Source organism: Cydia strobilella, chromosome 15, assembly GCF_947568885.1.
Source record: "Cydia strobilella chromosome 15, ilCydStro3.1, whole genome shotgun sequence".
NCBI lineage: Eukaryota > Metazoa > Arthropoda > Insecta > Lepidoptera > Tortricidae > Cydia > Cydia strobilella.
Window position 1 is genome coordinate 14,439,849 of NC_086055.1, and position 21,602 is coordinate 14,461,450.

The window sequence follows — 21,602 nt, forward strand, 5'->3', positions numbered from 1 at the left end:
GTTTTACTTACGTAAGTAGGGACACAGCTATACTACAGAATATGAATATCGTTATCTCATTCTAGCAAATAGCTTTGTCCCTACTTACGTAAGTAAAACTTACAAGTGTAATCCTGGCCTATGAATGTCGTTTGAACCTAAGGGCCATTTCGACGGTGCGAGAACTCGCATTGTAAGTTTCATTACATTTCGGTATTTGATCGGTCGGCTGTTGGATCAGTTGGATGTATAGTTTGAATCTTCTCAAATTCAATGCCAATGGCCGCGCGCGCAAACACAATGGCCACGCGCTCACACAAAAGAAACAATGGCTTTTGATTAACAGATTAAGGTCATTGGCGTAAAAATCATTTAATTAAGAAGATTCAAACTTATAACCTCCCCTCAATAGTTTGTAAACTGATTTATAATTAAATTCCAATAATCTAACCTCACTTTTTCTCTTTTCCGTATGTTTTAGGAAACTAAACAAAGCTAAAAGGATACATCTATATTTATTTGAAATGCTAGAGTATGCAAAAGGGAAATTTGAGTTTACTTCTTTACATATTTTCCATTATTACGAAAGAAAAAGGATCTGAGTGAGGTTAGTTTTTTGGAATTTAATTACAAATCAGAGTATATAAACAGCCTTAGAATGTAGTTTTAGTACATTTGCCCCTTACATTACCTAATACCCTATACAATGTATTTAATGTCAACTAATGTTACAGCCGTTTGTTTATACAAGCCAATCATTCAATTGGTTTTAGCAACGCCTAACGGCCGTTCGCAACGTTGTTATTAAAAACAAAGTTAATAACAAAAGTGCCGGTAGAATGGTGTTATTGGTGTTATCTTTTTAAATAAACACGTGTGCTCGCTCACTTGATTGTTTGGAACTACCATTGTGCAGTTTTATTGGCTTGGCGTTTTGTAACGTTAATATAATAAATATTGATTTTAAGTAAAAGATACACATACACAAACTGATATTGCTTATTATACTCTTTATTGGCACCTCACACAGAAAACAAAAATATAAAATAAACAAAATAAGATAGAATTCGTCGATTATGGACGATATGATTCTATGAAAAACGAAAATATAATTTTAATGATTGCAGTGTTTTCCTACGATTCGATAGGTCTACGATTTATCTCAGGCGGTTTGTAAAATATTGCTTCTTGCAGCCAAGCCACCAGTACGTAGCTGCTAACCCTTATAACTTTTACCAACCGCCTTAGTTAAGAAAGAGGCCGGTGTCGATTTTGGAGCAAAAATGTAAAATTGATAGATTTAGTCGTTGAAATTATACACGTTTTGTTACGTAATATCTAAATAACAAGTATTGGTTTCTATTAGCACGTCTTCTCATCTTGACTTTTAATAATGAGGTCGCGAGCGTGCGTCACCGGTAATATATGTAGAGAAGGGGCAGTTTTTAAAAATTCATCAAAAAATTATGGTGGTAAATTATACAAATTGATGTATAAGAATAGTTTCAGCAAATGTTGTAGATTATTTAAGTATCAAAATTACGTTGAAATTAAGTCGATTTTCAGAGAAATTGTCACTTGTTTTGAAGTAATTTCTGGAGAAAATTGAATTCGTTTAACTTCATCTGATAAAGGTCAAGTACTGAATATGTGTAATACAAGTTTACCATTTTTAGCAGTCCAAACTTTACGAAATTTACAAATAAGAGCGACAAAATCAGTGCTTTACGTGCGTTTACATAAACGTCCATCAGAAAAAAAAACATTACTAATTTAGTGAGTCTGTTTTCAGAAAATTGATCTGATAAAAGGCAAGATAAGAAGAAGTGCTAATAGAAACCAGTACTTGGTAAAAAGGTAAAAAAAGATGTACAATTTTGTGAAATCTATCAATTTTACATTTTTGCGACTAAAATCGACACCGGCCTCTTAAATGGTATCATAAGCTAACTATACCCATAAACTAGCTCTATGATAACTACCCAAGCTGTTTCAAGTACATAACAAAAAACTTAGCAGTTTATTATCATGTCGCTGATTTCCACACACAATATTGTTGACCTACATATATTTTTTGTAGACCGCATATAGAAAACGAACAAGTGTGAATATTTCCGACTAAAACCACTTATTATCCTTCGCAATTTTGTAAATTAAATAATATCTAGTAATACAACACTCATGTTGACTTGATCGAACAATAATATTTACTTGTAACTTGTAACCAAGTAAACATGTGACGAAATTGAGAATGGTAAACATTGCCTTGCATTTTCGCGGTCAAAGTCTACTCGACAAACACAGGTTATATTGTTATTTACTAGGTTCTTGTTGATAAAGATATTGCTGACTTGTAAGTTAGGTTAGGTGCGGTCAAGTAAATATGTGGTGTTACGCACATAGGTAAACAAGTTGAAAGAAAATTTAATAGCTACGACAGCGTCTGCTTACAGAAATATTACACTGTGATGCTGTGATGGATATTTTCGAAAAACGGCCAAATATATCGGAACAGATCCTTATGTCTATGGTAACATACCCTATGGTGTGTTACGATCAGACCCCGTTGTCAGTGGTGAAATTTTAATGAAATGCCGGCATAGCATGCATAGGGTTAGCAGTAGCACTGACTCCTCCACCGTGCGGATTTCGCAAGCTATTGGGTAAAAGTACGCATGTGGGGTAATCGTTCGTATTAAGAAAATTTTTCACCATTTATAACGGGGTCTGGTTACGATATATTTGGCCACTTTGGTTATAATTATAACTATATGTTTGATACTGACTTTAGTAGTAATCTTCCTCAAATACCACAAAAATGACAGTAATTCATGTGTTTCGTTCTTTCTTTGACAGGCAGAAGCCTATTCAGTAATTGTTTGATACTGATTGTACCTACTTTAGTTGGATTAATCTTTCTCAGAGACCACAAAAATGACAGTAATTCGTGTGTTTTGTTCTTTCTTTGACAGGCAGAAGCCTATTCAGTAACTGTTTGATACTGACTGTACCTACTTTAGTTGGATTAATCTTTCTCAGAGACCACAAAAATGACAGTAATTCGTGTGTTACTGATTGTACCTACTTTAGTTGGATTAATCTTTCTCAGAGACCACAAAAAATGACAGTAATTCGTGTGTTTTGTTCTTTATTTGACAGGCAGAAGCCTATTCAGTAACTGTTTGATACTGACTGTACCTACTTTAGTTGGATTAATCTTTCTCAGAGACCACAAAAATGACAGTAATTCGTGTGTTTTGTTTTTTCTTTGACAGGCAGAAGCCTATTCAGTAACTGTTTGATACTGACTGTACCTACTTTAGTTGGATTAATCTTTCTCAGAGACCACAAAAATGACAGTAATTAGTTGGTTTTGTTCTTTCTTTGACAGGCAGAAGCCTATTTAGTAAATCTACTTGAAGACCTTAGGGAAGGCGGGGGCACTAGGGGAGACGAAGTTTTCTTATCGGCATTATGAGGTCGCGAGGTGCTAGATAATTCATTGTTATTAATAGCTGGATAAAAATATACATGCCTCCAATACGCTCGTTAAAAAAATCGAGTCTTGAGATTATAAAGGTACCTATTAGTAGGCGTAATCTGCTGATGATTATTAAGCTTAGAAGTAAATAAAAAGTGGAAAAATTCACTTTTTTTATACTACGTCGTTGGCAAACAAGCATACGGCCCGCCTGATGTCTCGGGCGATATTCGAACTCGCGATACTGGATCACTAGCCCATGCTCTGACAACTAAGCTACCGACATTCGAGGAAGGCTATCGCTGTGAATTTATCCACTTTTAAATTTATAGCTTAATAGCAGTTCGCAGATATTTCTGCTTGATACAAAATTAATTTAGCTACATTTACATAGAGATAAATCAACTAAGCAACATACATCGCATTAAGGAATGTTATCGCCTCATCTCTACGGTCTGCGGTCTAAAACCTAACTCGTTCTCGAACAATGTCCACGCCTTTCACACTTTCTCCCGTTTATTACCATTTTTAGGGTTCCGTACCCGAAATGCCAACGGGACCCAATTAGTAAGCCTTCTCTGCCTGCCTGTCTATATGTGCTTCCGCCTGACGCGCGATCTGGATCCGAAAATCCATAATAGGGGGACAATTAAAATGTTCCCAGAGTGTAAGGGAGTAAAGAAGGGACTCAATAATATACTATATTTTTCACATCACCAATTCGAAACAGGGATTTTTCTTCCCTGCTAGGAGTGATCAAAGAGGCACTTTTCTTCCCTGCTAGGAGGGATCAAAGTAACACTTTTCTGTTCTAGGACACTATTTAAAAAAAAATTATGCATTATTTTTTTAGCTTAAATAATATTTTTAAACATTATAATTACCTCATAGGTGATGTGAAAAGCAATATGTGTCACATGATAGCAAAATTATTTCCATCTTGGGCGTAACACACTTGAATCCATAGACCTAGCATTACATAGACCAGCTATACGCGTGCGCCCGTAAGGGATAGACATAGATGACGTCATAAACGTGGGGATACCATATTGGTAAAAATTACCCCAATATTTGATATCACGTTGGGGCGATTACCCTGGAGGCAAAGTTAGCTTGTTTGACGGTATTGTTAAATAAAATGTCAATGGGCCGTTCTTTTTAGGCGTATAAACAATGAAATACCTCCTATAATTCGCGCAGGTGGTACAAAACTAAACATGTTTAGTAAATAAAACGTAAAATAAAATGTATTATGGGTTTTAATTTAAAGAAATCACAAATCGCAATCACACCAATTAATGTACACCACATTTAATCTTAACAACATTTGTTTATTTATTTTTTGGAATTAGAAGTACGAAAAAACTTCGAGGTCAAAATTACCCATAAAATTATGATATTTTCATCTGGTATCCCTAACATGATTGTTATGCAGCTAAAAAAAGAAGAAGTTTAAAAATGGCTGACCTCAGACTCTTACCTACCTACGTAATTTGGGCGGATAATTTTACAAATAATGTTTTGTTAATTTGCGTAAATAATTGCGATATTTTTATTGAAATCGTTTGATTCTACATTGCTTTGAGTGTAACGTAGTTTTACGATGTTATTCTCACATATTGCGTTAAGAGAAAGGTGTAAAATACCGTACTTACGTGTGAAAGGTTATGATCTCATATTTTTGCTCAGAGCGGCTATTACAGCCGATTACAGAACAATTCACCAGTATTTTATCAAAGTTCAAGCATTCAAAACGCTAACCATCACTATATTTCATAAGAGAAAAAACAATTTCATACAAAACAACGATAATTAAACAAGCAACGAACAAACATGACATGTCACGTACTTATTTGTTTGCCACAACCTCGGTTGTGGCAGCGGTGGAAAAGTGAAACTATGACAAGGACAAACAATAACAGCGCTTTCTCTGCTACTCCTACTGAAAGATACATAAGACTATCCCGTTCGGTCATTTTCCCCCACTCCTCATGACCGATCCAGTTATACTAGATTCATGCTTGAATCCCTCACTACGCTCAGGATTCTACCTTAGAATCCTTCGCTTCGTTTAGGATTCAATTGTACGCCCTCGCCGTAAATATGTCATTTTGCTCCCTTGTGACACTATCTACTATTGCTGTTATATATGTATGATCATAGTCAAGTTATAGTGCACGAGATTATAATTTAAGGTATATTCCATTAGGTACTAGGTACCTATTTTCTAGTTTAAAATAACATGTTTTTTTTTGCCTAGATTTGTTTTTATAATTTGTATGGTTTTGGTTATCATTGTTGACATAACATAATTTTATGTTTGCATGCCAAATTATAAGAAATATCGATGATCATACTCGTATCAATCATATGTCGGGGTCGAGCAAAAAGTCCCACTTTGTCGCTTGCCATACGCTTTAACAGGTTATTCGTATAAAGATACAGGCTAATCTCGTCATGGTAAGCGACAAAGTCAACCTTTGTCTAGACTTGGACACATATTATATTAAACTCATATAGATTGACTTAAACTAATTTAAACTGTAGTTTATTATAGACAAAACAAGCTTGAGTCGGAGTTCGGACTTAATAAAAAATTGTGAGACCTACGGAACTCAACGCTCGCTAATCCGACTCACACTTGGCTGTTTTCTTATTCAATTAGCGTATATTAATAATGTAATTATATATTCTAATCGTAGCAGCTACATTAAAACGAAACGAGGGATTCTTGAATAGTTAGTAGGGTATTTATCTTATCCGTTACTTATGTTATTATCATCCTGGACATCTTAATAAATACAACATACAACTATACATATATGGCATTACACATTTACATAGATAGACAGGTAAATATTCTATTAATAGTGTCAAAATTGAATTTTCTATTGTGCAGGACTCTTGTAGGACTTAATACCTACGCGAATATTATACCTTTTGCCCACGACTTCTTTCGCGTGGAATTAGTAATTTAGGTAGCTTATTTTTATCCAATATGCTTTTTTATTGATTCCCCATACAATCTTCCTTATTTGAGGGACAACTATAACGCCTAGATAATGCGTACCTCATATGGTAATCATTCTATGGGAGCATATATGCTTACATCAATTATCTGGCGATATATCAATTATCTTACTTCCACCCCGCTTTTAACCCTCTTAAGAGATGATTTTCGGAATAAAAACTATCCTATGTCCTTCCCCGGGACTCAAACTATCTCTATACCACATTTCAACTAAATCGGTTCAGTGGTTTAAGCGTGAAGAGGTAACAAACAGACAGACAGAAACACTAGATACACTCGCATTTTTTTATAATATGTATTAGTATGGAAGTATGGATTTCTACTCTTGAGAAGAACTTCTCGTTTTTACCATAAACATAGGTATAATTAAGCATATTATTTTATTATGCATGTAGAAGTTTTACTTCGCTCAAAAGTTACGTTTCTTTATTGTTTTTTTCCTCTCAGTGCACCCACCTTGACGCTTTTCTGTTTAGCCCTATGGTTGACTGGTAGAGAATGCCTATAATGGCATTAAGTCCGCCTGTTGTACTCTTTTTATGTGCAATAAAGATTAAAATAAATAAATAAATAAACCGTTTGAGCTAAACATTCATATAGCCGACTATCGCAATCTCATCTGACATAAAACTAATGCCATACAGCCGCCATTATTCCGTTTCCATACACTATAGGATTTTTCCCACGGCTAACCTTATTGCTTCTTGTGTGATGTTGAAAAGTTAACAAATTTGAACCTTACTCCATTATAATAAGGCATAACATGTATACATATTTTTGACGTCGACTGCAAACTTAAATGCAATCCAAACACGCGGTTATGGACTCTAAATATAACGCAGTAAGGTTATATTAAGTGTGTTAAGTTGTTGTAAGATTTGCTGAATCATCATCATCAACTTTGGCCGATTACTGGAAACGCCTTTAAAGGAATGGCGGCAATTGTTAGTTTGGACTAATTACTTGTAACGGTTTTCTTACATCTTCTATTGTTATCGTGTTCTGTTGAACGTTTATTTATTTTAAGGTTAATTATTCCTAATTATTCTTTTACTAAAAATTTTTGCTATTATCTAGTTGTACATTACTTTTATCTGTGCCTCTGTTATTTTTTTCGGATAGTAACAAGATCGTATTCTTCTAATATCTGAAGGTGTCATACGTCATTCAGTTAATACGTACATAACTTATACAAAGGTACCTACATAATACTACATATACCTACACATGATTGGTCGTTATACTAACTAAATCAACGTTAGTACTAATTCAAAATACAGCTAATTTATAGGTATAATAGATCCGCTGTCCAATTAGAGTCGATCTGTTTACTTAATATTGTAATTTTAAGTTGGTATTGCAATAATCCATGACTGCATGGTGACACCATGTTATCAGATTCTATTGTCACGTTAGGTAAATATTGAAGATCATTGTCTTTGATAACGGCAGATAGATTTGTCGCGAGATATATGGCAATTATTATAAATGAAAGTTAGCTGAATTTTTTTTGCCGGGTACCACAATCACCAAGCATTCTGTTCTTATTCCTAGCCACAACAACTAAAGCTCCATTTAGAATCCTTGCCTAAAAGAATTCACGGCTTACTAGTAAACAATTTTTTGGTATGATTCTAAACTTTCTCTCCATAAAACAAGAAATTTTCAGTGCCCATTAAGAGCTCGACAAACTTGCCCACCGGCGATAACTCACGCGCGGCCGACAATGCGGCAGTTTCGGCCCGGAGCAGCAATACAGCAGTTTCCCGGCAGAGACATTCATAATAACGCGCAGTTGTAATTAACCCCTTCATTACACAGAACGCTCGGGGAGGGGGCGCGAGTGAGGGCGGAACGAAAACTAAAAAAAAAAAAAGAGTTTCTAAACGCTGCCTTTCCAGTGAGGCGGAGATGAGAGGAGACGTGCAGGAATTAACCAATAGCATTGCTTGTAATCCACGTCTCTTCCCCGCTCTGTTAGATTACAATACAATTAACATACAAATACAATGCTAATGTTGTTTCCAGGACGTCTCCTTTCAGCATCTCCGCTCATCTCTGCCTTAGCCTAATGCATCCAACCTAGACTGATATTGCAATTGACTGCTTTGTCAACAGGCGTCAACTATCAAACATTAGCTAAGGATACACGTAACAAATGTACGATCATTCGTTTAGTAGATGTTTCTGGCAGACAAATCTGTCAATGTATGATGGATTGATGGGAATCAAACGCAAACTTGTCTGCCGGTCATCTATACCGTACCAAACGATAGGAGCAGCTTAAAGAAACAATCATTATTAAGAGTATCTATATTATGTTCATAATCTGTCTTAATTTTTTTATCGGTTTAGGCAGGCTCAACGAAAAGATCCGCCTACACCTTAGCTTCATTTAGGTTATCAAAATGCCTAACTACAATCGCTTCCGGTACCTCCCTCACTCCGCCCCCGCCCCTCAATATACTTATATTAATTGCCCTCTAGTTATCCACGATTTGGAGAAAATTTGGGTTCTTCCTAAGCTTAAAGGTCTGCCTCCGCTTTTAGGCTGCCTGATGTTCACTGAAGCCGAGCGGGGCAGAGATGTGGGGAATTGTCATTGGTTGTAAATGTTGTAATCCTGTGGAGCGGAGATTACCCCATATCTCTGCTCCTAAATGAGTCCACAGTCATTAATGAATGAATGAATGAATAATATTTATTTCAGATTAATAAAAATCCATATTCTTGTTAGTACACATATGTGGAAACGTTGGTTAGTAAACAGTTTAAAAAAATTACAGTAGATGAAAAAAAAAGCCTCAAAAGTTAATTAAGCCTCAAGAGCCCATGTAATTTTTCTGCTCCTGCTAAGGTTTCCACTCCCGCCTCCGCTCTCACAGGGCCCACGCTCACTAAATGTCCCTCCAGAGCCCGTGTCTAATGGGGCGCGCATTTGTCTGAGTGCCGCTTGATTAGTGTGAGTGTACACTTGCAACTATACCGTGATTTAATTGCACGGGTCCTAGAACGCTCCCCTGAGGGACGCTATAAATGTCCTTGTACTTGGCTAGTTAAATGCATCAGTTGTGTGTTGTGTGCTTCAATTGTGTCTTACACAAGGTAGCTATTATCAAAGTCATTTGGGGGAGAAGACTGTAATCGATTATAATTATGATCTAGCTTGGATTTATCAAAAGCATTCGATATGAATTTGACCAAGCTATGGCCCAATCGAACTCATTCAAACTTGTTTTTTAAAGTTAACAATTCGCTACTCATAAATAAGATAACATTCTAGCGCGTTTTCACTGTTAGTCAGTCTAGGTTGTGAAACAGCTGAGGTTCTGCAACGGATACAGCAATTAAACCTGTCATGTGATGTTTGTGTCTTATAACAATACGCTGAAGGTTCAAATTGCTGCGATGAGCTGAGAAGTGAAATTATAAATGGCATTTAGATGACGTTTCATTGTTGCTAACTTAGCCAAGATATGTGTGGTTGGATATTTTGATTTATTTAGACCTGCAGTTGGAGATGCTCCAGAAAAAAGTCGGTACTTAGCGTGAAAAATCTTCTTTAAACACTGAACAACGTCACCTATAACCTATAAGTAAACCTTGTCTTATTTTTTATTGGGAAGCAATTCACTTGATAGCTTCAACCAAATAATTATCTTCACCTCTTCAGTTATCAATATCAAAGGAGAGCCCTGCAATACAAATCTTACCTAAGAAAGAAAGAAAAATATTTTTTTGCCTCAACTAAAAATATAAATTAGAATTAAATTTTACACACGTAAGCTTAACCTAGACAAGGAAAACGACTACGTGAAATGAACTGTCAACATTTCGTACCTTGTCACAGTGACAATAATATGAATTCCATGGCGGCTTTCATATTGATTATCTATCACTGTGATGTGTACTTTGGCACAATGTAGCACAAAAATCAAATCCCTTGACTGTATCTATAGGTATGAATACCTATACAAATACATGTTGAATGTCCGATCAATACAAGAATAGCCATTTAAGTTTAACGCTCTATTGCATTTTGTATGTCATATCATTTGTATTAAATTTATTAGTATTGTGATTAATAAACACCGACACGTATAGTGCAATTAATTGTCCAATTAGTTTTAATTGCTCGGAGCAAATTATTGATAGTTTATTGGAATTGCTGGCACTACACGCTGTATTTAAAATGCCGAGGTTGATGATGTTGTATTCTTTATTGTTCTTAACCTATTTTCATTTCTATGTATATATATATATATATATAACAAAAAAATAATTAAAAATATATTTATTTCCCAACACAAAAAACAATGACTTGCGAGTACAATAATAAAATCAGATATAATAACAAATATTTGTGTAGTAAAATGGATGAGACTCCGCGAGACCGCTGATTTTCAGTCCCCAACCAAAAACAGCTAAGTTATTAAATAAATAAATAAATATGTTTACTTATAAGCGTCAATCATTATAAAGATCACAGAAGAGGAGATCACTTGTTATTGCTACTTACTGTACTATTGCACTTTATTTGATACAAAACTATCGGCACATTTCGCATGCTTTATTAATAATTATTACGGCCTTAATATCAGTATCGATTATTGCGTGCAGTTAACCGCAGTATCCATACAAATATTCGTTGCGCTATCTTTCACCAGTACGGAAAAATTAACGTTAAACCACTTCGGTTATTCAATTATGAGTTCTACTCCTTTCTAATACGCTATACGTTATCAAAGGCCTAATCCTAGTAAATCACATTAGTTGGTACGCTAATGGTGCCTCCATTTTGTTTTATCAGTCGAGCTGTTATCTAGCAATTAGTCAGCCCGCAACATACCTGCCAGTGTGTCGTTTGATACGCCCACTTTTAAAAATAAAACAGTCCAATTTCAAAATTTGTTAAAAAAAGTGAAGAACATGCTATAAACGTATAAAGTTTGTTAGTGGCCAGTGTTTTTAAAAGGTATTTTTTAGTGCAGTGTAAAGTGTTAGTGTTTATCTATGTTGAAAAAGGTGTTTTTCTGTGAAATTTTCACAAACAATGTCGAGGATGCTGAAAGGTATTTGTTTTAAAAGTAGCTAGGTCGTTTGAAGCTCTATCTGAGAGTATTATTTCCGTTATAGCATAATCCCGTTGCTACATAACTACTACCTATCTAATTTTGTTGGTTTTGTTGATAAGTATTGCGACATTAAATTCACAATGTTCTTTAGGTTATATGTTTATACAAGGTGGCATTCTCGTTGCCAGGGAGGTTTTGGGATTATGGAAATCGCGAAAAAAAATTTGGCTGTTTCATACATTTTGGCTGGTTCATTTTCTATGGAAGGGTAAAAAAAATTTCGCGATTTCGTGGTTGGTCCCATTGTAAAAGTTGCTCAGTATAATCCCAAAACCTCCATGGCAACAGGAATGCACTTATTTTTTAGCCACCCTGTATATGTATGTGTATAATGTTTATATATTAAGTCTTGTACCTTGAATTTAAACCACTTCCCGATGTCTGATTGAGTTGATATTTAGGGCACTTCTTGATAATGTTAACATAGAACTGATCTGATGATGAAATCGCAAGGCACTCAAGGCACTTTTCGATGGAAAAACCACGGAAAAACACAAACACACTGAGCTCATTAGAAAAGTCTCGAGGAGTAAATTGTTTGGCTTCTTGCGATCCGGTTAGTTAATGTAGTTGTATGCCTGTTTACTTGGATAAGCCGTCTAAAACTACACTTTTCTATTTAGTAAAAACGAGTAATATTGAGTAAAAATTATATTGGAGGCAAGTATCCAAATTAATTTTGTATTAAGCAGAAACGATACCGAAACGATTAGAAATAAATGAAAAGTGGAAAAACTCGTCCTAAAAAATAAAATTAAGTGACTTAAATTCTTTAACTTGATGTTTCCAACATTACACAACAACACACTCTATTGAGAACTGATACACCTTATCCGTTTACAATAACGTTTAAAATTGGCCAACTAACTATGCCAACGATTGCATTGCAAATAGGGTTGTCATACGATAATAAATAATATTGACAATATTTAGTCGTGCGAGGACACTGCGAGGACGTCACCCTAAAAATCCTGATATTTCTTGGACGCAAATTTCTCCAAAATTTACGTATTACCCACCCTCCCTTAACTCGTATAGCTACAGCACAACCTTCCCTTTCCTCTGCCCAACTCGAAACTTTTAGCTAGCTTCTAGTGGTTAGTTTAGGTTTCTAAAAAACCCTGACACTCGCCAAGTCCACCGCAATCGTGACAAAGGATCAAAAATCCTAAATCAGGGGAAAACCTGACTACTGGCAACCCTAACGATGGCACAGTCAGTGGGGGGACACTCCTTTCTCGGCTTCGTTCGGCGCAGCATTGCTCCTAACAATTAAGTATTAGGGTTGACACAATGCGGCGTGCACGACCACAGATAAGATAATGACTTGAATTTTTGACAACCCTAATTAGCCAAAAGGGATAGTGCCATACATTAGAAAGGGACAGCGTGATTCGTCCCTGAATCGCTGTCAAACTTCGGTTTTGTAGGAAGTGTCATTTCTGTACGGTAGTACTATTATTTATTCTGTGGCACAGTCGCAAAGCAGCAAAAAGCAACGTAAACAAACATGACTCTTTAATTTTAACGAGCGACAACAGGTATTCTGCCTAAAAACGTTTGATTCGAGAAATACCGGAAACGTGCTCGGCACCGTGACGGTCGCGAGACGGGTAGATAGTGCTGTCTTTGTCGTGTCAGCTGATTCCTTTGATTGGGACCTTTGGGCGTCCGCTAGCTAGCGCGGTTGCACGGAGCGGGTGAGCGGGTTAGCGAATATGATGAGCAACGCTACGGCGCGGACGAGTGCGACGGATTTTACTACAATAGTGAATAGAATCAGGCGTTACTTTGCGGAAATCCATATTAATTAATACCAAAATATTGCTTAGCTAATCCGCGAAAAGAACGTGCTAGTCAAGTCAACAAAACCGTCAACAACAGACCGTCAACATCTCCTGAGGATGCCTCCAACAGTTCTGTACATAAACTTGCATCTCGGCTAGCTATTTTCCTTGGTAATTGGTTACATTTTATAGTATTGCAACCGGCAGCTTTCTGTGGTTATCATAGAGAAAGCCATGCGGGCGATTATGCGTGGTTACACTCTCCAAATTGCCACCATTGTCAGTGCATTGTCACCGGTGGCTTTATTTACCATATCATTGTACCACGCTTTTATTGGCAAAACTAGGGCTTAATTTAATGACTGGTCTGAATATGGCGCCCAGGGGCCTAAAAAAGGTCTTCCATTTCATTCTATTATGAATATTTATTTTAAAAAATAGTAATTGCATTTGTCTCGGCAAGTTTTGGTGGCTATAGGTTATGTGCAGGCATCTTAAACTGCGAGCGAAAGGGTTTTCATACGTCTAACTGGTTTTGTCATACGTCATTTAAATGGATTTCGCTCGCAGTTTACGATGCCTGGTTATGTGAAAGGCAGTATTTTACTATTAGACTCAAAAAATTCAAGTCCTACTATTAAGTCGAATTAACAACTTTTTCAATGGTGCTAATGCGAAAAATATCAGCTGTTTCAATCAACCTTCCATGTATTCCATGAAACAGCAGTTTCTTTCCGCTATTTTAAAGTAGAACCCATTGCAGGCGTGAATCACTCCGCGCCGCGCGGCCAGCACTAGATCTGGTGTCGCAATAAAATATGTACTTATTAAGCAAGTAAATACTGCATCGCAGATAAGTACATATATATAATATGTCCAAACGGCTACGGTTCGGCACGTTTCGGTATCCCTATTTAATTTATATAGGTGATTTGTTATACAGTGAACCTTCTGTACCTATGTAGTACTAATTTTTACCCGGAGAGTTTCACAGTATTAATGGAACTGGCTCACAGAGGTACAAGACCGAGAACGGTGGAAGAGGTTGGAGGAGGCCTATACTCGGACGGGGTCCTAAAGTCTTAACACTTTCATCATCATCATAACTCTTAAGAGCCTGGCTCTTGTCGTTGTGTCTTGTCATTAATAACATCCAAGCACAATAACAAAATAGATCCTATAAAAATCAGAAATACAGTCATTGAGCAAGTAAAAAGTTTTAAGTACTTAGGAAGCATTATAACATGCAACTCCAGATGCACTTCGGATATTGTCACACGCATAGCCATGGCTAAGAAAGCTTTCAACACCAAAAAACACCTATTTAAAGCAAAGATATCTCGAAACATTAGAAAGCGATTTATCAAGACCTACGTCTGGAGTATAGCGTTATATGGTAGCGAGACGTGGACATTAACCCAGCGTGATAGAGACAGACTAAGCGCTTTTGAAATGTGGACATGGAGAAGAATGGAAGGTATAAGCTGGAAGGAGAGGAAAACGAATGCAGAAGTGTTGGACTTGGTAGGTGAGAAGCGATCTCTGCTGAGAATGATTGAAAACAGAAGGGGAAACATGTTGGGGCACCTGATACGTCACGATACTTACATAAAGTCTATAATAGAAGGAAGAATAGAAAAAAGCAGAGGCAGAGGAAGACCGAGACGTGCGTTTTTGGACCAAGCCAAAGAGAAAATCAACGTAGTGACGTATCAGGAGCTCAAAACAGCGGCAGAAAGAAGAACGGAGTGGCGGTTACACCACCGACAAGAGCCAGGCTTAACACTTTATTGATTATAAAAAAAAATGTATTTAGTTAAGAAATATGTCGTATAAGTGGTTACGGAATAAAAAGGCTTTTTATTTTTATGTTATTTATTTATTATGGAACTCCTATACTAACTACTGTCACACATGTTACAGTAGGGCGCTTCACGGGTTAATTATGTGATATCAAATTGACAACCTACGATGGTTTATGCCACGAGCAAATTATACTCGTAAAGCTATATCCAACTGTGTCCTGTGGTTTAAAGTTTTAGGAACGGAAATGCCCAGAAAGGATTAAAGCAGGGGTCGGCAACAGGCGAACCTCTCACTTGCGGCCCGCGAGCCTCCCTGTGGCTATTTTGTATGTAATTTTGACAAACGGCAATACCTGATAAAGTCATAAATATTAGCAAAGTACGGCCCCCGTCAATTTCGTTAATTACTATGTGGCCCTTGGCTGCTAAAAGGTTGCCGACCCCCGATTAAAGTATGACATTTTGTATGAATGAGCGTTGTCTGTAAAAAACAAAGTGAATAGATTTCGCCATTCTCATGTGGGCGTATTAATAATGAATCAACCATTACACTCTGATCTGTCAAAGACAATCCTCTTTACAAGCTGACGGTCTAGACAGTTTGAACGATCGAGTACTAATAGAAACTCTTTGATCATCGGTGTACCTTATGTCCTTAAAATAAGGTTTAAAACAGTCTTTGACAGTTGACGGTACGTGACGAGAAGAACAATTTCAAACGCAACGGTTTTCGCACGTTCAAGACTGTTTTTTTATTTATTTAATTTAGCCGATGGAATTTGCGCTGCGTAGTTTTGTCTCTTGTTTGCGTTTTAATTATGCTTAATTCATTGTTTTTGGACGTGTTGTGTTGTGAGTAAGGTGCGTTGGGGTAAGATTGAAAGGGTTTTTGATGCGGGGTAAGATGAAAAGTCGCCCGTAATACGGCATACGGACGATTTTTTGTCTTAAACTCATGAAAAACCCTTTCAATCTTACCCCAACGCACTTTACTGTTTCTATACTAATAGTTTAATAGGGATGATGACACGTGTTGAATTTTATAACAAAATCTAGCAAAATAGATAGCAAATGAGCAATGTAATATGTACATACTAAAACAATATATGGAAATGATTAAAAAATACAGGACTTGAAAGTTTCAAAATGTAAGTTTTTTTAAGTTTCAAAAAGGTAATAAGTAAGTAAATGGTACCATTCGATTCCTTACATTTGATCCAAAAAAAAAGAAAAGATTGAAAATCGCAATTTTCTAGTTTTCCATACTAAGATGGGTTCTCTAAGGTCGTTTCGTTAGGAGCGATTCGCGAGTGAAGTACGACTGTCGGACTTTGACTATCATATCTGACTTTTGTATGGGTCCCATATAGACATTTGATCCTAAAAACAAACCATCGACTAATAATATTAATAAAAAATTGTCATCAAGCCTATTAGTTTAACAGGTAATTGGAAAAAGGAGTAGGTAATTAAATGTCGAATGTCGGACAAGTTCTCATTATCCTGCGGACATTGTTGTAGTTTTTAAAATTAAATTGACAAGTCGCCAAATTATTTGGTGCGCAGAAATGTTTTTCAGAATATTTTCCATACCTTTACTCAACCTTCCTGGTTTTATACGATGATTTATTTAAAAAATGCTTAAAACAAAGATGATTAAAATGAAGCACGTACCTACCTATAGGTAATCAAAATATTTTTTTTTGTCCATGAAAACATCCTCAAGGAACTAATATTCTATATTTTCACTAACTAATATAAAACAAAACAAATACTAGTTTTTAATAACGCAGGCTGGGCTACAAAGTAAAACCAATATCGGGTACGACGTCTACTAAAAATAGATCTTATTCCCTGAAGTTAAGGTTTCTTTTAGATTGTAGTAAAGGCTTTAGTTGGGAATCAAATCACGTACGGAGCTAGTGAATGGCGCGCCTTAGCGATGAAATGTTATATAATAATAGATTTGCTGTTTGCGAAGGATTTTGTACGTTGACGACCACGGACCACGATTTGTTTGAAGGAATGTGAGAATTTCAATAAATATGCATAAATGAATGAATATTATAGGACATTTTACACAAATTGACTAAATAATATAGGCATTTATTTGTATAAAATGTCTGTGGTGTACATTTTCTACCTACGTCTTTTGGCTCATATAATTATGATACATGCATGCCTAAAATGCATTGCATAAATTAATTTACAACATGTTTATAGTTTTACCGAGTTCAACGCGAATTGCATTTCCACGTAATGTTGGCTAACATGCAAACACAAATAAATTAACCTCAAAGGTAACGTAACGTAACGTGCTAACCAATTAACTGCCTGTGTTTTTAAAACACTTGCAATAACAGAACGCAAATGCAGTAAATGCACAGATACAGCAAATGAGGGCTATCGTTTTTTTGCTCGCCAGTTGGCGCCTCTGTTGATGGTGGTCCAAAAGACTATAGAAAAGCTGTCAGTCATTGAAGTGACAAGTGACATTTGACATTTCGAACTATGGAAAAGACCACCATCTACACTAGCGCCCCTAGCGGCGAATTCATACGCGTTAGCCCTCATTGGTCGAAATTCTTTTCGTTGTCTATGTCTTGTTTCTGACCACTCTGTCGCGCTTCTATTTTTGTCTCTTAACAAATAAATAAAAAAAGTTGTATTTTTGTATCTTATCTATCTAGCTGTAGATTTATAATTCTCTTGAGAAAAATTCAAAACTAAATTTCACCCCATACAAAAAGCTCCACTCCATTACATTTTTTGGGGACAAAAACAAGATAAGGAAATTTTTTTTGAGCAAAATGTATTTGGCAAGCCATTGGCGTCAGTAGAAAAAGGCGGCAAAAAAAAGGTATGTGCAAAGGGTTGTCCTCCCATAGAAAATTTGAATTTCGCGCCTTTTTCTACTGACACAGCGAGTTTACCAGAGTATGTCAGAATACATGCTCAATTTCATAACACTACATGTCAATTAACCTTGCAAACTTTAACTTTATTTGACAGAATACAATGTCGATTTTCCAATAATGCAATTTAGCAAAAGACGTCCAAGTCAATACTCAATAAATTCAATTTTGTTCAGTGAACTAAATCTACAGTATATTTGCCCTATCTATCTAATGACTATACATAGATAGGTTATGTTCATACATAAGGAGCAAAAAAATACTTCCATATTTACTGTCCGCGCGGGAACTCCGTGCACGGCTGAGGAATGTTAGGAATGTTGGGCGTCATGACACAGTGGTGTCATTTTGTACGTACGGGCGCGGCGCACACCCTCCCACTTCCTTGACCTCAAAGAAATCTGTTATTTTTGAAATTTCGTCTTCGGTTACCGCGATAGTTACTCATGAAATAAAACTATGAAAATGGATTATAATCGTGTGTATTGAATTTATAATACATCCCGACGTTTCGAACCCTTTACAGCTTTCGTGGTCAACGGGTGACTGAGGAAAAACTACAAATACCTGATGCGTATATTGTATTATAAATTACATAATACGCGATATAATCCGTTTTCAGTTTTATTTTTGATTAATTTTCGCATTCCGTTCATCTTTGTCATAATCGGTGTAAAACATAAGCTTGTCTCTTTCTCTTTCGATATGTGGGAGCTCGTAAGCACGTGCACATTTCTCGCTTGCCTAGGCGCGACTAAAGGCAACTAAAGGTAACTTGTAAGTACAAATTGTACAAAAAGCTTTAATTTTGGAACGCCTATAACCTTTATTTTCAAGTGCCTGACACTCTTTTGATAGAGAAAGATAGTGTTATTGCGATTCCTATAAGAGGAAAGAGAAAATAGTGCCATGCTTTGTCTTTATCACCGACCGGGTGGCATCATAAGGAGGCGATTGCGAAATACCGAAATTTATAAGAGTGAAAGATAAAAACCCTATGCTGCCCAAATTTTATATGAATATTCTTTCTCTTACCCCCGGTCGCTCGGTGGCGCGTCTATAACTACTTGTATATACACTATGTCTATGTTTATTTTTAGTCAGGGTTAGGAAACTAGAGCGTTCGGGCATTCCCAGCTCCGTTCAGCTCAGCATTGCTCCGAGCAATTATTAGGGTTGGTACAACTTGACGTCCCTTTGCGTGCACAACCACAGACAAGATAAATACTTGAATTTTGACAAACCTAATTAGCCGACAGGGATAGTGTCATACGTTAGAAAGGTACAGCATGATTCGTCCCTGAACCGCTGTCAAACTTTTGTAGGAAGTCATAATGTCATAGAAGTTTGGCGTTTAAAATAACACTTGCACTGCGTGTGCTATCCAAAATTGTTGCAGACTTTTCTTCGTTCAACTCTACCTATTCTGTGCTTTAGTTAGAATTATAATATCATTGTTATATACTGGATAGTACAGTATATTAGCCCTATCTACCTATGTTTGCCGCCATTTTTCCGGTTACAGATGACACACATTCTCCTCCATAGACATCATATCTTCTAGCGCCGGACATGTCCCGCACAAAGGCTGACAGCCTGACATGGGGAAGTCTATAGTCTGTGCTTCCGTGCTTATTGATAGTCATGTTGCTGTGTGGCTATAATAGGAAATAAGATAGGAATAAGATAGGAGTGCCTACGGAAACGATAGAAATAGACAGAAGTGTTGCTATAATGTTAAGGTATAATTTATGGTAATAAATTATATGTAAATGTGAGTTCATATTTACCGAGATTATTTATCGAAATTGTATAAATATTTTATTTTCTTATTGAGAATTTAACAAAGTTGCAACATTGTAGCAAACTTTGAAGCATTTTAAATATTTTTTTTATTTGGTAATCAATGTATTTTGTGAGAATGACAATTAATTTTTCAAGTATGATGTTGTGCAATGCGCTTATGGACGTCAAATAAAGCTACGCTCTAACTCTACACCTCTGACCCGAGTAGATATTCCTATATTGTAGGAGAGGGATTTAAATCCCTCCTAAATTGTAGGAGGGATTCCCAATGAGAATGAAGCTTACGATTTCGGGTTTGCCCCCATAGTAAAAGTTGTTCAGAACTTGCAACTTTCTTACCTATTCAGCTCGTAAATTGTTGCTTAAAGTTGAATAATCACCTTAATTATATACCCTATACATTATCCTTATTTTTAACAGTATGTAGAAGCTACTGTAGGTATCTTATCTTATCTTATAGTTTCGGGGGCCCTTACGGATACACTTCGACCCATAGGGATCTTTTGTGCAGTTACCCCCTAGGAAAGATAGCTACTGTAGGTAAAAATAGACCAGTTTAGTATCCGGTTGTTTCCCACCTAAAGCTAAAATAGGTATGCATTTAATTCGTTTTTCTAGCAGGAAATGTTTTCATTCGTTCCATTCACCCGGAACAATTGAATGGGAACAAATCCATCGATAGTTCATAAATTTGCGGTTTGCGGACCGCTTAACCACTTTTCATTTGTTCAACGCGATCGTACGAACGTTTTTGAATTTAAAAATTGGAATTGGAATTAGCCGTTGTTATAGAGATTTACTTAGTACGAGTAGGTAACTTAGTAGCCGTTGTTACTGACTGAAAAATGATTGTTAAAGTTTAGTCTAAAATCATTGTACTTACGTAAAACAGCTTCTTAAAATAAATATACGATTAGGTATGTATATAGTTCGCGATATCCAGTAAAGGCATCCTGATATAAAAATATTGTTTTTATCAAGGTTTGTTACCAGTAGGTATAACTAAATAAAAATCAAAATATCTCCCTGCATTCGCGATATTTATTTTCTATTCTGAAATGGTTTAATTTTAGGTAAGGACCCTGACTTATCAAATTAGCAACATAAAATCCAAAAATATACATTAACAACCGAGATAGGTACCGAATTTGAATATCGGTTATCTACTTTTGTTTGAAAATATTACCGGTATTCAATGCTTGGTTCAAATTTAACTTCTTAACCATTAATTTATAAAATAAAGCTGCTTTTCTGATTGAATAAACACAAGCAATAATCAGTCATAGTTATATTTAACGATCATTCACAAATACACAACGATTACGAAGTCGTAAAATAACTATTGAATGAGTATTAACTTTCTATGACTTTCACGGAGTCACCGTCTGTCATGTCGTGCCTTGCCGATACAAACTGTATGTACATATAGTTCCCAAAGTCTTAGATAATCGCTTTATATGACATTTACATTTATACTTGCCACGGCCCGCGACTACGATACAATACAAATCCTCTTTATTGCACAACCTCAAAATAAGTGCCATTTTCATCCAAAAGGGTACTTATTGTCACTTGTCAGTAAGGCGATATTACAAATACAAATACAAATAGTTTATTTCCAGAAACATTAGAGCATTTACAGTTTATACTGACCCCCACACTA

The 21,602-nt window shown here is 36.1% G+C and overlaps 1 protein-coding gene across 5 annotated transcripts in view; it reads left to right on the forward strand.

The window, feature by feature from the left end:
- LOC134747625 (protein PALS1) overlaps positions 1-21,602 on the forward strand; it is a 215,665-nt gene that overhangs the window by 65,176 nt on the left and 128,887 nt on the right. The gene's annotated exons all lie outside the window — the stretch shown is intronic.